At 35.8% G+C, this 24,095-nt stretch overlaps 1 protein-coding gene across 2 annotated transcripts in view; it reads right to left on the bottom strand.

Annotated features, from left to right (window-relative positions):
• zfh2 (Zn finger homeodomain 2) overlaps positions 1 to 22,040 on the bottom strand; it is a 142,179-nt gene extending 120,139 nt beyond the window's left edge. Inside the window, exon 1 of one of the 2 annotated variants that reach the window (XM_028180552.2) lies at positions 21,642 to 22,040. The gene's annotated coding sequence lies outside the window, so the exon portion shown is untranslated. The remainder of the gene's footprint in view (positions 1 to 21,641) is intronic. The other variant, XM_028180553.2, reaches the window with a different exon arrangement.
• Positions 22,041 to 24,095: the final 2,055 nt, after the last annotated feature.

Below are 24,095 nucleotides of genomic sequence, written 5' to 3'. Positions count from 1 at the left end.
GAGTTGGAGCGCTTTTTAAGGATACTTGAATACTTTGGCCACCTCGCAAGGAAAGACAGTGACAGCTTGGAGAAATTGGTGGTCACTGGAAAGGTCTAGGGCAAGCGACCAAGAGGCCGGAGTTGGACGGACCAGATTCGTGCAGCCCTGGATACCACAGTGCACGATGCTCTGCACTCAGCTGCAGATAGGAACAGATGGCGGTGCACTATAAAAAGCAAACTGTTTCAAGGCCATGACCACGACCCTCAGTAATGAGGAAACCGACGCAAGGAGGAGGAGGAGCGTTTGCCTACGTTTGCCGCTAGGTACACTGTTCCAACTGCATACAAATTTAAGTTAACTTAGACGTTATCGAGACTGTTAAAAACCTCGCACTAAACAAACTGAGGTCAGTCGAAAATTAACAAATTGTTCAACACGACCACTTATTAGACCAACGACAAATCCGTGAGCTACTTCTGACCGTATCTGTAAGAGAACACGGCATATAAGGCAACGCAGCATTATTCTATTGCATAATTGCGAACGTTTTAACGTCAATTATTTTACTAGGTATATTAATTGACGTGCAACATGTTCATGCGATTATAAATATTGATCGGTACCATACCTACCACAATCGTAGCGATGCTCGCAACATCTGACGGTCGCGTTCAGGAAATGCAATTAAATGAAATGATGCATGTCAATATTAAAATAGATGCATTGATATGCAAAGTGGATTCATTACGAATGCGGGCGGTGGCCGCGGCCGTCCCACGGTTCGTTCACAAATTTTTGTTTGCTAATCAATAAGTTTGACCCTAATACCAATTACTATTCAACGCTGGCAACAATGTCTGATCTACAATAGACCTAGTTCCTATTGTTTAGGCGCTGTTTAGTTTCGTTCCCATTCAAATGATCGCGGTTATATCAGTAACGGGGTACGCGAGGTTAAAATCATCAATACAGCAATAAACCTATTTGATTTCAACAAGTCCCGATATACTTATATTAATCCGGTAATGAGTCAGACCAAGCGAGCTCGGATTAACGAAGCCGGTGCGGTCCGAATCTAAAACCAATAATTACCGTCGGTGATTAGATACGAGATACGAATCGTTCCGCTAATTACTCCCTAAAGCTAAACGACCGACCGCACTCTGTTTTTGCAATCGACATAATTTAATAAACATATTAACCGGCCCGATGCCACAGATAGGCTCCGCCTGGAGCTCTTCTCACTAATACCTTTATAATCTTGTTATTATTAAATGAAAAAAAAAACATAACTATAGTACTGTAAAGTGTTGTGGATATAGACGTGGAGTCGCCGAGGTCAAAGTGGAATGACCACGTAAACGAGTAATGCAAGACAGAAGACACTCCCGACTCGAATCACAGTCGCGCAGAACTCATTCACATAACAATCAATTTAAAATCACTCGATGTGTACGAGCGGTATGACATTGCGTCTGGACGGGTTCCACCGCGTGTGGCGGGGCCCTTTGTTTAACAACATTTAAGATGAAACGCGAAAACTGTATATTATGATTGTACGGAGTACAGCACTGATTTACGAACGTACAATGTAAGACGCAGTAATCAAGAACGCTTGTTTATGTTGTTTACCAATAAACGCCTGACGCTGCGAGCAGTGATCTGACCTCGCGACGGGTGACTCCCATTAAGATCTCATAGGCTTAATTAGGGAAGCGCGTATCGGAGTGTCGCCCACGTGAACGCTTGTCCGAATGTGGACAATGGAATTAGAGAGTCCAGACAATGGGACCGACTCGACCGTACAACCCCACGACAAAACGTTTTCTCGCAATCTTCGATCACCGGATTAAGGGAGTCCCGTCTCGCACGTTTTATCTCCGATTGTCCGCACTTAACGCGCACTTTACGCGGAGTGCCCCTCAAAGAGGAAATTGAAAACGATCGTTTTTCCTATGTATCTTGTACAGGGCTGCACTAATTAATCGATCTACTCCCAGGATGTACTTAAATAAAGCGCGCGTCGGGATGGCTACGGTGATTTATAGGAATGAATAGACAAAAGTGTCGCGGGCGGAACGATTCGGTACAATGCTGTGGAATGTCGTCGCGGGCCGGTCGCTCTCCGCTCGTGCGGCCCGTGAATGCGGATTATTAATAACCCGCTCCGGTTCGGCACGAAGCGACTCCTATGGTTTGAGCGACTCCCATCCCGCTTAGCCTAAAGCGTCCCTACCTGTACGATATGGTCGCGCTTTGAATTATTTACGTGTCCTTTATTAACGGTATTGACGCTTAGATACAGTCGATCATAAAATATTGTATCAATCAGAGTTTTTGTAAATTCGGAAATTATAATACCTATTCACGGGACACCCTCTGCCATCTCCCCTATACGTTTTGATGACTCCCGTTCTATGGCTTCAATGCATAACAATAGCGATGGCGCGGATTATAACAAATTCCCGCAAATTGTGTGGGTTCATATTTGCACCGAACAATATGACGAAATAGTGATAATATCGCATGTGTGTAGTTTACCGCGTTTCGAACTAATTGGGATTATTTCCTAACATTCTGATTATTGGGCTAAACATCTGTCAATAATTTATGAAATCTCGAGTATAAAGTTATATGACTTGAGAGAATTCAACCTAGTAAATATTCATGGCCAGAATTTATGGAATTAATGAAGTAAGATTCTCTTTGTGAAGGCTGACTGTTATACTTGATTTCAAAGAGTGGACAAAAAACAATAAAACTGGAAAGGGCAAGCTATCCCTTAAGACGTGTTGAACGGAAAATGCATGAAATTACTTTTCACGTTTAGTTGTTATCGGTGAAACGGGAATGTTTTTTTTTGTGTTGTTTGTTGGACGAAATGCGTTAGCTGCCTTTTGTTGTGACACCAACTTATATAGAAATAGTTGAGTGTCGATAGCTTAAACACAGTCACTTGTACGACTTCCCTAAATCTTGCTTGTTTAATTAAAAAAGCATGAATTTTGTTTACAATCATTCAAATTATTGAGCTAAGATCGTGGTGGAGATATTGAAGGTAGTTTAAGAATAAACATAAATTAACGGCGAGTAAGCGCGAAGGGAATAGTTTTCGTCGCAAGAATGTAAATTTCTCAATCATCAAAGACGAGGCAAAGGAATGTCGACTGCATTCATTGTACCCAGCCTAAAGAATCTCATCAAGGCCTTAACAGCTTTGACACTTCGTCACATTATCTTTTTTCGTTCCATTTATTTTCAACGATTTTGTATGTGTCCGTCACGATTTGTTTTTTGCGTATTTTCATCGTTTCCTTAGTAGTCGTGTCGTGAGTTCTTCGATTCGTTACCGAAACTATAATTATCTGTACCGTTATTATTTAGGTACCTACCTACTCTTATTATTTTTTTCATATTAGTGTGGAGGAATCCGATGTTTTAACAAAGGAAAACGTGATCATTAGTTTGTTTGTTTCGAAATTTTAAACTGACCAGAATAATTCTTTCCTTTTACGTCGAAGCGATAATTGAGGCTTCTAGTTTTCATCATACATGTTACTAAGCGTTGAATTCGGCTTATTAGTGACGAATACCATTTACGTAAAATACGTTTCGAGATTTCAAATTTGTATCATTAACACGTCCTAATGCTAATTGTTCGATAGGTTGCGACAAAACGCTTGACGCTTCGTGTAACACTTATTAACCGGAGGCGCACCTCTACTCAAAATTTAATTATCAACTTTTGAATGACACCGATATTGACGGCGAATTAGAACCGGCTACGTGGACGCGGAGACAGAAGAAATTGTTTGCAAAACTGTTGAACTAAAAACCAGAATTCCATTTAAATTTGTGGATAAGCGATAATTGTACCGGCCCGCAGACGATACGAATTGAAATAACAAAAAAAAAAAAAGAAAAAGGAAAATGATTTATTTGAATTCACACTAATGACTTGTTCGAATGAAAGTTGACAATAATAGTACATGGGGTCGCTAAATGGATGACATTATGGCCACACGATGAGACGTCAAATATGAAGGATGAACCTCAACGACTGTTCTCTATGCGCGTTCTAAATTCAATGGCGAGGCCTCAGGTTTCGAGAGCACAACATCATGTTTAATGCCGAACCGAGTTTATCATTTTGACAGATTATATTAATACATAAAACGATTGGACTTCGCCTTTCAGGCCTTAAATGATTTTGTAAACATGCGTCGTTACAAGTTAGAAACACATTAGATACGCACACACCCGGGCCGCTGTTACAATCGTGATGTTTAAACAACATGATGAAACCGTTAAACCTAAAAAATAAATTATCGGTAGCGTTCAAAGATAAATAATAAAAGTCAATTCACAAGTCAGCAAAGAGGCAAAAACTATCAAATTATGACTACAACTGTTTGAAAATGTACCTCGCGTGATTGCTGAGTTAACACTACGCAATCTAGTGGGATTGGCTTCGATACTTTTCTGTTTCAATAAACGGCTCAAAGGATTATAAGCTATTCGTAATTAGCACCTTATCAGTTCATCTTAAGGCTTATATTATAACAGCTGCGAGAGCGTAAGGCGACAGCGGCTAACAAGTCAAATGGCTTTTACCAGGTGTCCGACAAATGGAAAAGTACTAATTAAAGTTGGTACCTACTTTACCACGTCGACTCTTAAACGGAGGAATTTACATTCACGATCAAGGAGTTTAATTAATCTGACTTCGGACGCAATTAACCGATCGTTTTCTTTCTGTTAACACAATAAAAGACGGTGTTGTGGAATAAATTTGTGCGGCAATAAAACTCTCGTCTTATTTGTTAAAAGAATTTGTAGTGTTAACGTTTTGATACTTATTATTAGCGGATCACTTGTGGCATTGTCGTTACATAATCACCTGCTAATGGTGTTAGGTGCACGTAAGAAGTAATTGTGATATACGTTTTAGCACATCTTTTTAACCAAGGACTATAAGCATGCGTTTATTTTTCAACTTACTCTTCGTATTGTAAGCGAGACTTGTTCGGTGGAAAAGCAATTTACCGAGACGCCCTAATTCGTATCGTTAGAAAGCAATTGCACTAAATCGTCGTAATAAAATTTCGGAGGTAGCGCCATTAAAATATTTCCGAATGAGACAATGTGCCCCTAATGAACGTCGGGATAAGTGTAAGAAATTATTTACGCCACACACTGCGATAGATGTGATACAAATGTTGGATACACTCATACGTAAATGTGGAAATACGTACGCCAGTATAAAGTGAACGGACACCGGCAATTACGGAGTGCTGATTATGTGACTTCTTGTTTCATTAACTGTTAAACCTCTAACGATAATTAACTTGCCCACGTCGGTTCAAGATTAAATCTGGAAATCGAAATTAGGATCCCGGAATCTATGATTAGCATTAAATTTAATCTGTTATGACACAATGGCTCCGACAGATCGAGTTTTACAAAAGTCTTCTATTGTGCTCGAGAAGACGACATTTCGGAGACATTAAAATTCTTAGGAACGTATAATTACCGATGACACATTTAAACATTAAAACACCCACGCTCGGTCTATGTTGTGGCCTTAAACTTGTATAATTTGTGTTAAAGCCGTAATATATGAGGCTCTGGAGACCCCTCGTATCCGAAGCTCCATGCATTCGATCGTTAATAAAATTATCAAATCTAAACAGGTTTTATGAGCATCGCTCGTGCGTCCGAAAGAGTCGGAGTCTCCGTTCGAAACTTATGAATGGAAATGGTTTTTGGTATTTTAAGTGTTTATAAAGGTCGTAAATAATTTCTCGCCGCGTGATACTTCCGTCGAACGAATTTAAATGTATAAATCGTATGGTCTCGCTAACTTATTCGGCTACCGGGCATTAATCTGCGAATAGATTATCGAATTTTGTATCGATTAAAATTATATCGATTAAAATTTAAACTCGGTCAGTTGGTGTTCGGTGAGTAATCGTTCGATTTAGTGGTGAAGTTATTATTAGTTTTTGTTGTGGATCGAGTGGGTTTTGCTCAGTAGCGCGTACAGTTGCGTCAGTGGTCGTGAGTGAGCCTCGTCAAAACCACTTAGTTGCTTACAACTCGGTCGGCATCGAAGCTGTAATTATTCTGAGCACACGTGGACATGGTTTATTGCCGTTCATGGCCTGCCTTATAAACGCGCACATTTGCTTAACGACTTTTGCAACGTAATTATTGATAATTAAAAATATCGAGAGATTTTTAAGTGTCGAATGCAGCCTTATTCGAATTTTGTTCTACAAAAAACTCGAATATAAAAAGTTTTTAATCTAGAAGTGCTCAGATACAAAGTCTCTGTTGTCATCTTATCTCACAATGTAAAGGAATTTCCAACCTCGGATGTTAAATTATGATGTCACCGTCTTAAATATTCAGTTTTAGTTACGTAATGGCCATGAATAAGTATTTAAGGGGCCTATTATTTGATGAAACTTCCAATTACTAATTAGTATGTCAAGTAACATAATTAACTTAGCTTCCAATTAACCAGTGTAATGAGACCCTTATCTCAATTCGCAAGTCGTTAACTCAGAAAGGTCTTCTTATGTTGGTATAATGTCAAACAGGAAAATGTACATAATAATATTTAAAATGTTCAATAATCCTAAGAATATTAAAACAATCAATGTAAATCGCTATCAGAGAATGATTAATACAGAAAGCATAAGTGCCAATACCTGTGAAATAATTAATGTTCACAAGTGATTCATTTCCTTAATTGCTCAATCAAGGCCAATGACCAATCAAGTCGATTGACCAATGCTTTGCCCAAACCGTGTATCTAATACAAAGCCTTCATTGTATGCTGAACAAATTTAAAGGACATTATTGACGTTACATACATTTAACGATTGACATAAAACCGATAAATGTTTAATTTCATATTACGTCTTCGTCATTGAATTCTATTGATTACGTGTTGCTTAGTAAATAAAAATGTATTGATAATTATGATTTAAACTAATATTACAGACGGATCACAGTTTTTATATAAAAAAAAAAGCGTTCTTAAATTAGATCTGAAGACGGAGTTTAAGAAAGAACACTGTCCACAATTAAAAAACAACATACCCGCATTTTCATCTAAATATTTATTTGAGGTGGATATGTGTCACGGTTATGTCGTTCGAGAGATGTCGACCTCATGTCTCAACGTAGAGGTCAACTCATCGTGGTGTCCACGTGCTTATAGTCAGTAGGTATATCATGTACCGAAATTTAAAAATCGAACGTGCCACGTAAATATTGACAGTGTCACCGTTTGTTTGCATACAAAAAACTGTTATGACATAAACTTCACCAGTGTAATGGGGACGGATTGATCGTAAAACCGGTAGCTCTATAGCCACCAACGAAGCGCGCTATACATTCGCCTATAACTGATATTTCGATACTATCTAACCTTGAAAATGACCACATGAGCTGTTTTATGAATGGATCACTTCAATGTGAATGGGCAACGATGCTTTTTGATATTTGATAAGGGCTCGTGACATGATTTTCATGAATATTACTGCGTTTCGGTTTGAAGGGTGGGGCAGCCGTTGTAACTATACTTGAGACCTTAGAACTTATATCTCAAGGTGGGTGGCGCATTTACGTTGTAGATGTCTATGGGCTCCAGTAACCACTTAACACCGGGTGGGCTGTGAGCTCGTCCACCCATCGAAGCAATAAAAAATATATATGATCCTTATAATAAAATAGGCAAAGGTAGTTTTTATAAAATACGCTTTTGTTTGTGTTTTGGTTATATAGTTCTCTGTCGCATTAGTGACAACTTTATTGAAGTGAGTGTTCTTTTATTAAGATTTACCAGATGACTTCATGTTTCGGAGATATTTGCATTCACGCTGCTTCCATTGGCTTTAGTTAAGAAGCCAACCATTTCGTGGGTGGTCTTACTTCATCGACTTCACGTACCTACGTAGACAGTAGAGTTGTTGACAGTTCGAATTCGAATTCTAAATTTTTCTTCTCATTTCGATTCTTGACATAGAGCTAAATGGAAAACCTCAATAAATCATTGCTATCTAGAACTGCCAGATTTATAATGAAGCTTGGTATCAAAAAACTTGTTTCCACATATTGGACGTCTCCGTATCAATAAAAACAATTGATTGATAGCGTTATAAGATTAATTAAAATTAGGATATTTCATCTGATACAATCTATTTTCTGTTCTCCTTCTAGGTAACAAAAAAAAACCACATTTGTTGTTTATGATTTCATCACGTGCGTTTCTGTGTGATTGTCTATGGCTTACAGTTTTATGCTCTTAAATGATTTATCGATTATATTCACCGTGAAAGAAAGTCAGTGCATACGGACGGCTCCCGACAAATGAGAGCTGGGGACCGGAGAGATAATTACGTGGATGTCGATCGTGTAAAACCGGTAGTTAGACCCATCTCTCGCCGTTAGTTGGCACATTCCCACTTACAAACGATGTGGTAACAGAGAATTCAATCGTAACAACTTTTTTAATTAATTTTCTAGCAGATTATAGGCACTATATCATTCGTGTCTATCGGCCAGTCAAAATAATCAAGCGGACGCACTTAATTATGATTGGTTAAATCATAGAACAGTTTCGGAACGAATTGTGTCGGAGATTTTAATTAATGAATTAACGTTGATAGTTTTAAATGTCTTTTTCGTCACTACATATTAACTTTACGAGGTCATTTCGGAGTGTTGATAAAGAATTTCCTATTCTACAACATTCTTGTTGTCGGATATCGATTCATAATGAAATCTATTTCGTTCAGTCGATTGTGATATCAACGTAAATAAAACAATATCATGTAGGCCCCCACAATTCTTTCAAGGCATTTATTTGTTTAAAGTAGGAGTCCATACAGAAATTGTTCAATAATAAATTAATATAAGAAATTAACTTAAATTTAATCCATTAATGTATGTTCAAATTGTTTGTAAATAAGTATCAATTATTTTTGTGTGGAATAAAGAAAGCTTTATTATTATTATCATTATTTGTTTAAAGTTAAATCAAACATGCTGTAGTATTCACGATCATAGTTTAAAAGCGCTCGCATATTCCGAGTCACGGTACTGCTGTCATCACAATGGTGATTTTGTACGAATTAAGGGGCCGGTTATTTCAACATAACTAATTAATAAACATCTCATAATGGAGCCTTGAACTTTTGATTACTCAGAAGTGGACAATGGAGCTCGTTATGTATCTTTACTTACCGAAACTTAACAATCGTACCGGACTACAGAGGCGCGTATCTAAGTAATTAATCGTAACCTATGATTGATTAAACGCATTAAATCCGTGCACGATTCCTATTTGAATATTATATCTATTAAACGAACGACATAACATTTAATACAGTTCAAATCTGAGTTATTGCATAAAAGATACGACAAAGTTTTATTTTGGGAAACAATATGGGCGTCTCATGAATAAACATCTCGCGGAGGCCAATATTAACAGCGAACATATCGAGAATTTATGTTTAACAACAATAGTGTAATTGTTGAAATTTTTGAATTGCACTTCGGATTTTAGAGACAAAATAATTCATTTAGATTTGAATAATATTACCTAAGCCGAATGAGTGAGAAAACGGTGTCGTGTAGACACTTGTAGGGAAGGCGTTCGTAATGAAGTATTGACAACGGTTCGTACTACAAAACGGTAAACAAGGGTATTTATCAAGGCGAAGTTGTCGAGTGGGCTACCCTTTACGCGTCCGCAGACAAGCACCACGCGAACGCGCCTCCTCAAACAAGCGCTAGTGATGCGTAACGCAAACTACCATGTCGATATTTACACGGAGACTGCAAACACTGACACTCGATATTTGTACAACTCGCGAGCTAATGGCGTGAGGTATACGAGAGTTTGTTCCTCATAAAGTACACGGCTACTGTAATCAACGAATGTTTAATTGTTTGACGAGTAGTTCGCGTTTAAAGGTAACTCAGAATTGTGGTCACAAATAATGTAAGTCAAACGCATTAAGCGTATACGAAATGGGCATAAGTTCGAACAGGATGGCTCTGAAAATAAAATAATAAAGATTAAAGGAGAGAAAAAGGAATGCAAAGCCATAACTTCATTTTGAATTCCGTTGGGTTTGTTCCCGTCTCACTCTGAATGCTCGCAGCAGGGGGCGCCATCGTTCTCACCTCGCGACGCGAGTGGTAGCCGGTCTTTAATAAGTATCGATAAAATATGTCGATAATATATGAATATTTATAAACATTTCAGATACTTATCCGTATTACTTACATCTACCTCGTATGTAGGAAGAGCGGAAGGGCTTCAATATCACGTACTAAGTTACGTTAAAAGATTAATGTTCTTTTGAAAATCCATGAATTCATTAAAATAATGACTTTTATATAAACATCATAAATTTTATGAGACTTTGCGTTAAAGCGATGCGTGTTGGGATGGAAATGATGAAAAATGTGCCTTGAACGTAATCACACCAAATGTTAACAAGCATTTATCGATAGCAACAGGTTTCGAAATTCAATTTGTAAAACGAATTATACGATTTTGTATTAATAGTCAACTAAATGTGTCGGGGACAGCACTAATTAATCTCTGGATAGAGTTCGACATTAATTTAGAGTCGCAATTTCATTCATTCCGTTTTATATCTTGTTCTATATAGCTTTAGTGGTGTTTTTTCTCTGCGATTTAAAATTTTGGAGACACTTCTTTTTTCAATGTACCACCACGTGAGGTCCTAATAACTCATTCACAAAAACATAGTTTCTTTACCACTTAATGAAAACCATCACATAGTCACCTGTATAATGCTGTAATGTGTGGACAGTCCGATACGATCTGACATACGTCATATTGACAGGGAAATATTTTTTCAAGACCGATTTAACTCGACACTCGAATTTGACAGAAACGAAATATGTAGTTCACTTAAATCAGTAATAAACGCGGGGCAAATTATGGTATGACGTCGTCTTAATATGGACACAGGCGTGAAATGACATTTTATTTTATTGAAAGTTGATTACACAAACCCATGAGTATTGATGGAGTTTCACATATAAATTAATTTGTTATCGTTCGTAATTCGTTAGCTATTTTGTTTATACCCGTTGATATTTGCATTCAAAAGTATGTCGGGTAGTACGACTTTATAAGACTGTATAAATCTTGTACATTCGCACTAATCATACTTATTTTTTTTTGTTTCGACAAACATTGTCTACGATCTAACTTTGATAGACAAGACAAGCAGTCAGAGGCATGTCCACGTTTTTATAACTGTAATCAAAACGTAATTGTCGCGCTTCCAAAAAAAAAAAAAATTGAGTTAATTGTGTCGTGCCGAGTGTTGATGTTACGATGCAGTAATTACTTACCTCCGCGTCCTAAAATGTTATTAAAATACACTTAACAAAGCCACCGTGACGAGTTGTTCAAAATTTAACTTCTTACATTTCAGTATCCACCGACTTTATCTCGTATTATTAGAACCGAGCAAAAACTTGGCGTTTGAGACTCCTGGCCTTCATAGAATTCTGTTTACTTTTGCTGAATGTAAAAAGTCGAACGATATTCGACTTGATTAGTAGCCGCACCTGTTCTCAAGTAAAAGGAGCGCTTGAATATTTTCTAAAATAATTCTTATCTTGGCCATCTTCAGCGGCAGTCGACGCGGACGCCCGAGGGTGCTATTGTTTTAAAGTTATTTTTTTTATTGCTTTTGGCAACCCTGAACAATGGAACAGTCGGGAGGGTAATTTCGTGTGTCCGACACGGTGCCCTCTGCGAAAGATGTAAATTCACTAATTTATAAAGCACCAAAGAAATAATTCTCGTTCTTTTGTATTAATTACGAAATCCAAAAAATTCATAGTTTATATCAAATTTTAAACATGGCCGTTCTCTTTATGGCACAGAATAAAGTGTTACTATATTATACACCTATTGTGATATGTTGCAAAGCTTAATAAGTAATCGTAATTAAATAATAAAATTAGATAAGGTCGCGTATACAAAAAACACCGCATCGCTCGCTAATCCTTAGTGATTTACAATTAGTTGTAATTATAGTATTGCTTACGGAACGACAAATACACAACGAACTCAGGCATCATATCGAGCTTAACGTTTTAAGGATCTTCGTAAATTTGACGATGTGCATAGTTAATTGCCGGCAATTTTAATTATCAGAGAAAAAAAAAAGTGGAAATTTTCGGTCGATTTATGGGATTATATGCGACAAATTAGTGATTATATTTTATAGTATTACAAATTAACTACCAAGATACTAAATATAATGTAGATCAGTTTGGTAGGAAATTATTGCGCAATGCTATTTGTAGGACATCAATTATTACAAAAAATATAGATTATGTCAAAGAAATCCCATAGATTAATGAATCCTAATCAAATTACGGGCACTTTGATTTTGTCTTACAATTTGTCTTACAATTTGATTTTGTCTTCTTAAAAAATGTTTTCGAATTTATTCACCTACTTTTAGAGAAGAGAGAAGATGCATGTGACTAAGAGATGTCTGAAAATGGTAGTGCAAGGTAGAGGGGGAAGAGGTCGACCAAAAAAGACATGGCTGGACCTGTGAACGACGATATGAGGGAGAGGAGTGAGTGTTGAGCTGACGACTGATAGAAGAGAACTTAAGAGAAAAATTAGCTGTGTCGACCCCACCTAGTGGAATAAGGTGAAGAAAAAGAAGAAGCTTCACCTACTTTTAGAGATTCGTCAATACTACAATATTGAATCAATTGTACTATATTTTATTATTATTTATTGCTTCGATGTGTGGATGTAATGGCCGCCATCTTCTAGAGACAATTTTTTATTATTTTATTTTTTATTTTTTAGATGAAAATAAAAACCAGTTAAATAATAGTTTGTATTATAGATTTTTTCCAATTGGTAATATTAATTAACTGTTAGGCTTTAACCAAAAAAAAACATAATTAAGTAAAGGGATGATAATGGTCGTGATTCACACAAACGTTCACTGGAACTGATGCAAAACACACAATTCAATTCATTATATGTATGTATGTTGTTAAAGAGCCAGCGAATTAAGTTTCGTGTTTGCAATTGCACTGGACATGTGTATTGATAATGTACGGTCCCTTCATTGTTACAGAAATAAGTATGATCGTACTTATACTGTCGTCCGTGTAATTGCGAAATGCAATGAGACCATTAAACGTTATTTTTATGTTTTTTTTTTATAGCTTAGATTTTTTTTTTCATCTACAACATAAATGCGCCACTCGCCTTGAGATATTAGTTCTAAGGTCTCAGTATAGTTACAACGGCTACCCCTCCCTTCAAACCGAAACGCATTACTGCTTCACGGCAGAAATAGGCAGGGCGGTGGTACCTACCCGTGCGGACTCACAAGAGGTCCTAACCACCAGTACTTTGAGAACGATTTGCAAAAAAAAAATCTGTTCATTATTAACGTTCGCGCAGCCGATTGTCTGTTTAAGTTCTAATAGGTACAACTAATATCGGTTACTTGTGACGACAAAATTCAACTTTATATCCCTTTGCTTTTGCAGCCAAAAACGAAAAAGAGAGTTTAGCACTTAAAACGTTTTGTAGCTGGTGACTTGCTTAAAGATTTCAAACAGCCAACGAACTATTTTATACCATAGACAGTCTACAGCGCCGAAATATCGGGACCCCTAAGCCATCTAAGCAATAAAAATAAAAACCTCATTACAATTTACATGTGAAAATTGTGGTAAAAACCCATTCAAAAAAATCGTACTTACTTATAATGTAGGTAACAGCGAAAGTTCGAAACAATGAAGTATACATATTAACCAAATTATTATATTCCTAAAATGTGTCACTAAAATATGTGCGACAGTAAAAAGATTATCGGAAATCGACGAATTGATCAAGAAATCAAATCAATGTTCGTTCGAGAATCTTCTATTACAATTGTCAGATAATACGAGGCCACGGCCAAGACCACATACAACTACTAGGTTCTGTCATCACTTTGCTGTCGTATGACCTTATTCTTCTACCTCATCTGCATCGTTCTAATCTTGAGCACTTGATAGGGCGTTGTCTTGGTTCACAACGGCTGGTGGCATTGCTCTGCCTATTTACTCATCGTTCTTCCTGAGGTTAAGATTACTTCAAATAATCTTCGCCCTCATTTCTGTTGTTCGGTTTATTGGGTCTGAGAACCGCTTGATATGAACCGCGACCGAAACATATCTACGGTAATAATTAAAAAAATTCAGTGATGCTTCCGTAAAACGGTGTCCCTGTCTTATAGGCAATGACCGTTTATCGATTGAGTACCGATCGATTATTTAATAGCAAACATCGATGATAACGGTTTTGGGAAGTTATCGCTAATTATTGGTAGATAACAAGGTTTATTACTGAACTGAAGTGGCCCGACAATGTACTTAATCGATATACGTATGTAACGATGTGTTTAAAACGAACATGACGTAGATTGTGGATTTGCGCGGGCCATGTTCAAAGAATGCATGGGTTTAATTGGTTCTCTATGGTTAGCATTGTTCATAGACAAAAACTTGATATCAAATTTTAGTTTAGTCTTGATATCGGAACTAATTAACGTATAACGAAATATTAATTCAAAAAGTAAATAAGAAAGAAACTTATGAAGCCTCAATCAACTAAGAAATTACTGAATAATTTCTAATTGGAAAGGATGAAAACAGCAATTTCAGAAATTTTAAAGCAGTATTTGTAATCGGTACAATTTAATTTTGAATTTATTTTTCATTAAAATCGTCATTTATTCTTGCGAAAAAGCTCAAAAATACCATTTCCCATTAATCCAAAATAGTGTATAAGTGGATCTTTATAAATACCTACCTATGGGCAATAAACAAGGTATCATAATGTTATCTGTATTAATATCGACTTGTTAATTCATTCATATCAATTTCAATATCTATCGAATTGTCAGACGCTTTTAACGCCTGATTTCTTACGTTGTTTTATTTTAAACACATTTTCATTCTAATTCGAATTCCAAATGGCTTCAATAACATAATAAGTTTAATTTATAGCACGAAATATCTGTTGTAATTATTCAAGGTTTTTATATGCATTTGTTTTTTTTTTCATGAAAATTTAAAATCCGTTTTTGCTTCTGGCAAGTTCTTCGTGCGGTGACGTTTTGCTTTTGACATAATTTTAAATTTTCCCGCGCAACTTTTGCTTCACGAACGCGTATTGATCGCTCTTACGATCCGCGAACGAGTTCCGAGCCGATCGGTTTGCGGAATAAGGACAATGGTTCGCGGCAAGTTCGACGGCTGGCCTTGGAGGAACCAGTCGGTCTCGTCCGAAACACCTCGGGCAATTATTCAATAAAACAAAAGCATCCACGACGCCGCCACGTTTTACGCCACACCGACAGAAATGCGTACAGAAATTAATTTTCGACTTAATTAGTTGTATTCACCTGCCGGCCGTCAATATCAGTTTACTCGGTGAATTGTTGTATTAGGGAGTTGACAATAAAACGAAAGTATTCAATGTAATTAATGTTCATACTCGACCATATTTCTAACTAATTTGTTGATGTTTGATAAATAAAGTCCATGTATATCAATATGAAAATAATAAATGAAGGTTTGTGATCCATACGTCCATGTTGCTTATACAATTAAGTTGGAAATGTGTACACTTGGTGGCAATTCAGGCAATTTGTGTTATAGATGTGTATAAAATAATTAACGCTGTCTTTATCTCATTAAAAAAAAATATATATTCTCATGATATACCATCCAAATACGACAGATGGCACGCGCTACTATGAATTACATACATTTAGCAATAATCGCTGCGAAGCGCGGACGGTATTCTCTAAGCTGTTTTATTTATTAGTTATAAATTTTACATTCTATATAAATTTTTCATGAAAGTGTGTAGGTATTTTTAAATTGTTCTATCATCGCGCGTAAAATACCAATTTGTATGAAAAAATGATTTGTATGTTCACTTAATCATTGGCATCTTAACGACAACGTGCACTGTTTTTAGTATGAATACAACTACAGTTTCATTGAATACGTTTTTGTTTTCTCCATTTAAATCAAAGAACACAAAAAGGCATTTTTGCTATATTCACACATTAATATAATGATAATAAGATACTACTATATTTATTCTAATGTAATAGGAGTTAGATAAGCGAGACGTTTTTACATATGATCTTAATACCCTATTCTATTATTCACGCACGTGCGCAACAAAATGAACCCTATTATTGTTCGGTCAAAGAAATCTAAGGCACGAGCCGCCTGAAAAATGTACCACGAAATTTGATATGACATATACCTCAAATCTTTTATTGAAGCTATTGCTCTCCCGAAGGCATTGTGAGTCCCGGAGGCGCGAGCCAACGAATATTTCAAATGCAAATCGTGCTAACGCTATGAATGTTGTCGTGCCAAGCGCACGCGCCGCACACACCGGAAACAAATTATCATACCCATATAAGGCGCGTACGAAACTAACTAAAAAGTTATTGATGTCACTCGAAACTGATAAATTGCGCTAAACGAGAAAATGGGACCAGAAAGTAGACACCATAATCGTTTGAATACACACAAACCGTTTGTACAACAATAATCAAGTTCGGATACTCGTATTTCGCCAGCAAACTAAACGGCCGCTTTGACGGTTGTAACGGTTTGAAGAAAAATATTCCATTATGATGACTTTTCTTATTATTAATTTGTATTCACGAAATATTAAGGAAAGAAAAAACACGAACACAAGGTGTCATTGTCGGGCGCTGCATAAAAAATTCGGAAATCGATTTATTTGACACCCGCCATGTTTGTTGACATTCGATTTAAAAGTCGAACGCGTATGATTTAAAGTAGAAAATTACAGAACGCTTATGGATCGATTTTGAGAAATGGCCTAACGGCGGAATTTCCGTGAACGGGCAAATCGGTTTTAGGTCATTCCTGAATGACGGGCACGTGTAAAATTCTAACGGTCCGTACTGATGTCGATGTCCAGAAAAAAAAATTGTCATGCTAACGATTAGTTTACACAAGCGGTTTAATATATACTGAATGCGTAATGTGTCTGTAGCCTGTTCAGTAATTTTTTTTTGTGGTAATTTTAGTGAAAAATTTAGAGGTTATAACAACGTAGTTCAAGGTGCTCTCTTTATTTACGAGGACGTAATGCGTTAAGCAGTAATGCGTTTCGGTTTGAAGGGTGGGACAGCCGTTGTAACTAACTATACTGAGACCTTAAAACTTATAATTATCTCAAGGTGGGTGGCGCATTTACGTTGTAGATGTCTATGGGCTACAGAAACAATTTAACACCAGGTGTGCTGTGAGCTCGTTCACCAATCGAGGCAATAAAAAAAAAGTCAATTTTATTTTTGGTAATAAGAGTGAGATGGTATTAGAAACTCATTGCGCGATATACCTATGGTGTCTTCGGTTGAAGGCATCCGCAAAATTTTTACGCGAAATGTCAGCTAGAGACCAAGAGACGCGCACTGTTTCAAATTTAATTTGATTCTAGAACACGAGCATTATTGATGCGACAGACATTCAAAATTGAAAAAAAAAACCGTTGAACCTATATTTGATGGAACTCGATTTAAATTGTATATTTTAAACATTACTTTTTATTAGTCTCGTACCGTAAAGGTCATTTAAATCTTATTTTGTTAATCGAACAGTTTTAAATTGTTTAAATCTTATATCAGCTTAGGAATTAGTTAAAGATTACCTACTTTATTTTCAAGGTTTACTGTTATAAAATTGATCACTATTTTTAAAAGCATGTCATATGACGTCGTGTCCTTTCGCCTTATAAAAATATCGTATTTGTAAGCCCAGGTCATCTACCTTTATATGGAATTCCATCTAATTCAGTTAAACTTTTGCGTTACGTAAAAATTAAAATTTTGCGTAATATATTATGAAGCATGTAAACTTTCACATTTATATTTACGATGTGTCACTCAATACCATTGTTTCCTTTCCCCTAACGTTCACTATTTCGTGGATTTAATTTTAGAAGTCCCGCAATTCTTAAATATAATCTCATAAAGATATCGACTTTCCTTTTTCTAGTTACTTTAATAGTTCGTCGAATTATCGATATCGTATTTAATAAAGCCGCACTTATTGTCAACACCTAAATAAACATTGTAAAGTAGGTGGTACTCTATTCTTATCTGTTTGGAGTCCATCTCAACGAGCTGTCACTCCGTCGCTTATCTGTGGAGCAGTTGACGAATCGCGGCGAGCGTCTCAACTCAACGCGATTAGCTTAGTACGTCTACCTAGCGAGAGATGGCGTTAGATGGCGATAATAAAGCACAATAATACATGTGACATTTCTTTTCACGGCATAATTTAGTGCCTTTTTATCGAATACATTCTAGTTTATGTGTACACTATGGAAATATCCGAGAAGTAAATGACTGTTCAAATCTGAGAATACGCTATTTATTTTCCAATACGTCAATCATTTTACGGAAACATTATTACAATGTATTAATTAACATCATTTAAGTAGGTATATACGGGTTTATTGCATAAATCTTTTGCATCGTTATAAAACATTTTCATGAACTGTTGCCGAAAGTTATTGTAAGCACAGAGGTTTTTTTTATTATAAGTAAATTAAAAAAAAAAACTTAAAGGCCAGTGACGTATACACGACCTCGACTTTTCTTCATAATAATGAAATAAGGCTAATAAGGGTAGGGACACGCATAGTACCTACCTATCAATTAATTTTTACTTTTAGTATATCGTATAGTGAGCTTGCTGGACTATTACCTACTGTTGTGCTCATTTATGTGACTGAGTAATTAGTTAAATACCTACAAAAAATTTTGAGGCTGCAACCTCAAGACTCAAATTAGATGCTTAAGGCAAAGTTTCAAGCGATCCTGAAAACCTATCGTTTAAACAATTAAGATCTCACAAATAATATATATAATCTTATATACCCGACTTATTTTGTTGTTGTTAAGAAGCTAAGTTCATCGATTCGTCACATTTGAAAATCGACGGCTTTATTATAAGTGTCATGAAACATTCACAATCACTTAAATATTAATGTCTTTAATTACGTAATGAATTGGGAAATGTTTGTAACAATAACAGTTTTAATGGATGTATTCATATGGGAGCCAAACATTTCCACTATAAATTATTTATAGAACTAAATAAATAAACGTTACATAAGTTGTATAGTACCTATCGATAAATATATACCTACAAGAAGTGTATTGCATAAGTAAGCCTCACTATTTTCAAAACTGAGTTTGTCGAACAAAATTAAATCTATTGACGTAGTCGCCTATTTACCATGTGAATAAAACTGAAACAATTCCTGTCGCCGTGTTATCTATTCATAAATAAAACACATTATGCCTTGAAGGGTACATATTACCATAACGTCTCCGGTGGCGCCATTGTAATGTTATTCGCACCGACCTGTGCGCCTACGCTACTAAATCAATTATCAACATACAAATATAATAAATTAAACAGTGTTTTCGATCGATATCGATCTAACTATGCTATGATTAATGATTAGATCTGTCCCGAATATCGGGAATGATATCGGGAGGGAAAATTATCTCGTGAGCGGCAAGATGGCCGCCCCGTAGCGCGGGAGAGCGCGCGCCTCTCCACATTCTAAACGTTATTTGAATTTCGAACACGATAAGCCGTATTTATAAGAAATGTTTTTTTGATTCGGTCGGTTATGTAGGAAAAGTTTACGATAATAATTTGTCTTAAAAAATAAATTACGTTAGAATTTTATAGAGGTCATGTTTTTTAGAATGGAAATTTAAATATAATGGAATATTAAATCTAAAACGATAATGTTTTAATGATGTTATACTTAACGCCATCGGATACATACATATTTATGTTAAATATTGTTATTAGATACAACAATTACAGACAGCTAGGTATTATTTGTCCCAGAATCACTTTTGTACACAACAGACTTTTATATTTAAGCGACTTGTGTTACTAACTGATACCCGAAGGTTAATTTCACGGAAGCTAATAACAAAATTTGTTCAGTCATTGTGAAGACTATAGTTAGTGACCAAACACAAAAAGCTGGCTAAAATTTATTTACCTGCAATTTTCTTGACACATTAATATTCTAATGAATTTTTTTATTTAGTTCCTCTTCTATTGGTATTTGTTGGTTTGAATCTGTTAGATTGTTTTAGTATTGTAACAGAATTTCATATATCATATCATGCATTATATATTTTTCGTTTTGTCTTAAATATTACACTCAAAATATCTATCTACCCATTAATTTAGGATACATTGCGTTTTATTGTGTTTAGCTTATAACTGTCATGTAATTGAACGAACAAAAATGAATATCTAAACTGAATTTAGAACATCTACCGCGGGAGTAATTTCAATAAAAAAAAAATTAAAAAAATGTTCGGCATGTAAACATTATGTACCTACTTAGCTGCGTTTTGAATGTAGTAAGAGATTAAAAAAAATGTAATTTAAGTAGTTAATCAACTATAACTAAGACTACATTAAAAAACAAACTATGTATACAGCCCCTATATTTTTTCCGATTCGAAATTTAATTTTAAATACAAGTACTATAGACAATTATAAGCGGCTAGGTTACTGTCCAATTAATGTTAACAGCTCACAAAAAGGTTTTTATTGGAAATCTATACGCTTAAAATCTGTAGGTAAGTCATTTGAAGTATCTGATATTATTTATTAGGGAATCTCCTGCGACCGTGACCACAAAGCCGTTGCAGTACAACCTACTTTGTTACAAAACGTAAGAAAAATAAACAAGAAAGTTATTTATTTTGCCTGCAGCCCGTGATATCATAAGAAATTATAGACTAGATAGAAATTTACAGTATTTTGAATGTCTTTTTAAATAACGTATGTGTAAATTATAAAGTACTCAATTATATTGTAACATTTCATTAAATTCTTTTTTGTCATACGTAGCGCAAAAATATAGTAAAGTTTTTTTAATTTTTGAAACAATTCTACTATGGTTAGCCATTTTTTCGGTGATCCGTGGAGTTACGTTTTTTTATAAAACAAACTCATGACTTCCTTGAATTTGATAATGAATTTTATTTTATTTAGTGCGGGCTGCATATTTTTTTGCCATTATCTCTTAATTCTGTTCAAAGTTCGTAACACTTTACCGGACTTTTTTGTGACCAGATATTTATGATCGCCATGAGAAAAAATCTGTATTTGTCCTATCAATCTATCTATAATATTTTTCGTTAGTTTTCGAGCAAGCGTTGATTTTACATCAATTGGTATTATAATAACTCGAAATAAATTTAAAACAGTTTTCCTTTTTTTGTTAATTATTCACGGATTTCATATTTTACATGTTTATGAGGAAAATAAGATTTTTTTAAATCACTAGCAGTCACTTACTAATAAGTTCCGAAAAATTTGGTCTTGTGTCTTTTTTTTAAAGTCGTATTTTTTCTAATTGGATTCTCTTATTTTTTTTTTACCACAATATTTCCTAAATCCAGCTAATATAGAGTATATAAAAACGTAATTTAAATCAAAATGAAAACCTGCGAGCATCGCCTGCAGAACGCAGCTAAACACGAGACTGTGGCATCGAAGCACAACCACTTGTCCAGTATCCAAAAACAACAACTCGAACGTAACTCGCGAAACACTCCAAATAATAGTTCAGTTCACAATAAACTCGTTTTGTAACACCAAAACACGCACTGTAACCGTTAATGAGGAAGCAAGGTTGTGTTGTTGGTGTGAGATGTCGTGTGGTAGTGGCGGCGCGGTCGCGCGACGCTTCACAGTCGACGGTCACCGGCACACTGCGCGGCCGGCGGCGTCTCCCCCCGGCCCGGCCGCCGGGGGCGGAGCCTCCGAGCGAGTCGAGGCGATGCAAAAGCTTAATTACGGACGCCGGCCGAAGCGGGACGGCGATACGTAGTGGGCGCGAGCTATTAGCGCTCTGAGAGCGGGACGACGCGCGTCTTAAGTATTTTGTATAAGTAATGAGAGCGGCGGCGCGGGGAAGCATCTCTCGCCAATCTTTGATGTTGATTACGCCTCTGCGCGGCCCTCATTAACGCTCGGCCACGCCTAGATTTAATTACGCGATCGTTTAATTGTTGATCCTCTGTCGGTCGATTGTTTTTGCTCGGATTCCGTTCGGCTCTGATTTCGCGGGTACCTCGCTGTGTTTTGTAACGGTTCATTGTCTCGTCACTTCGATTATTGACGCTCATTATTTTGTAACTAATTAAAATAAACGCAATCATGTAGCTACTGATTTGACTTTCGAAGTGTAAGGTCAGCAATAGATTTTATGCAATGAGAATCTGTATACTTTTATATTTGTTGATTTTATTATCGGTATTTTTTTAAACAATTACATATGTCGAATAGGAGTTAGTATTTGGCTTAAGTATTCCTAGCTCTAAAATAAACTTTAATTAGAAACAATATTATTCTCACTCCTTGTGATTTTTGTAGTGTTGCTTGACTGTAAAAGCTGATGTCCAAAAGACGAATGGTTTTTTTTAATTATTAAACTTTAAAAATATATTGAGATTTTACTTGAAATCGACACAAGCTCTGGTAGGTGAGTAAAATGGGGGATAGGTTTTGAAGAATTAATTAAGACTAAGTATTTGTACGTTTTAAACACCATTTTCATTTAATGATTAAGGAACTCATTTTTTCCCCACCCTATTTACCCATTTCGTACTTTTTGGTATATATACCTAATTTATCAACAATACCCATGGGTCATAACATAAAATAAAGTCCTACTTCATATCTTCAGAGCTATCTTAGCTTTAGAAGCCCCTTATAAGACAGTCAATAAGCTTTATTCTTTTTTTTATTAATAAGCAGACTTACCTTCATTCATTTTTAAAATTAACTATTTGACAGACTTCTTCTAATGTCTTTATTTAGCCCCAAGACATCATAAGTGAGACCTTAAATGTACCTAGGTATAATATCCTATTAAAAAACCTTATTATTAATGAGAAATCAAATTATTAATATGAAAATAAAATAGAAAAATCGGAATGCTTATTTAAAGAATTACTGGTAGTAGAACCTCTTGTGAGTCCACACGGGTAGGTACCACCACCCCGCCTATTTCTGCCGTGAAGCAGTAATGCGTTTCAGCTTGAAGGCAGCCGTTGTAACTATACTGAGACTTTAGGACTTATATCTCAAGGTGGGTGGCGGCATTTACGTTGTAGATGTCTATGGGCTCCAGTAACCACTTAACACCAGGTGGGCTGTGAGCTCGTCCACCTATCTAAGCAATAAAAAAAAGAATAGGCGATATCTAAGTAGCTACAGAAAGAGTTGATAACAGATCAACAGGACGATATACGCTTAGCTACAAATTATTCACGTAACGATGTTCGGAACATAATCCGTAAATTAGCTGGACCGCCTGATATTCGATACTAGGCGTTAACTGATACCAGACTAGTATTGAATTTATAGGAACAGCTACAAATAAAATGAGTTATACTGATCGTAATTTAATAGGGTTTTTTTAATCGACCGATAATAGGTCTCGAGCGATTGTATGTATCGCTAGAGACTTTTGACCGATTTTAACATAACAAGTGTCACTATATTCGTCTAGCAAATGACTTATAGTACATTAATACAGTATTCGTAAAATAATATTGTAGAATCATAATTATTGATTGTATTCGATAATATTCACGTAGAACCAACAATTTAATTTATTTAATATAAATTACCTAAGTAAAAAATGTGATATTCTTTGTTGTAATTGAAGACATTAATGGATGAAGGCGTTAAGTACCATTCTTAAGATTTTTTGGTTTTATACATCGAATGAAGGTGTTATGTGCCTAAAAACCATGTTAGACCTTAAAACGCCGGGGCTTAAAGACTATTTTTAGAAAATGCATGTGATGAAGGAGCTATTTACGAAGAAAAATTACAAGTAACAATAGTTTGTTGCCCGTTTTCTCAAAATATATCATATCCCCTTCATC

This window comes from Bombyx mandarina, chromosome 11 (assembly GCF_030267445.1).
Source record: "Bombyx mandarina strain Sakado chromosome 11, ASM3026744v2".
Classification (NCBI taxonomy): domain Eukaryota; kingdom Metazoa; phylum Arthropoda; class Insecta; order Lepidoptera; family Bombycidae; genus Bombyx; species Bombyx mandarina.
This window is presented reverse-complemented; position numbering and strand designations above follow the sequence as displayed.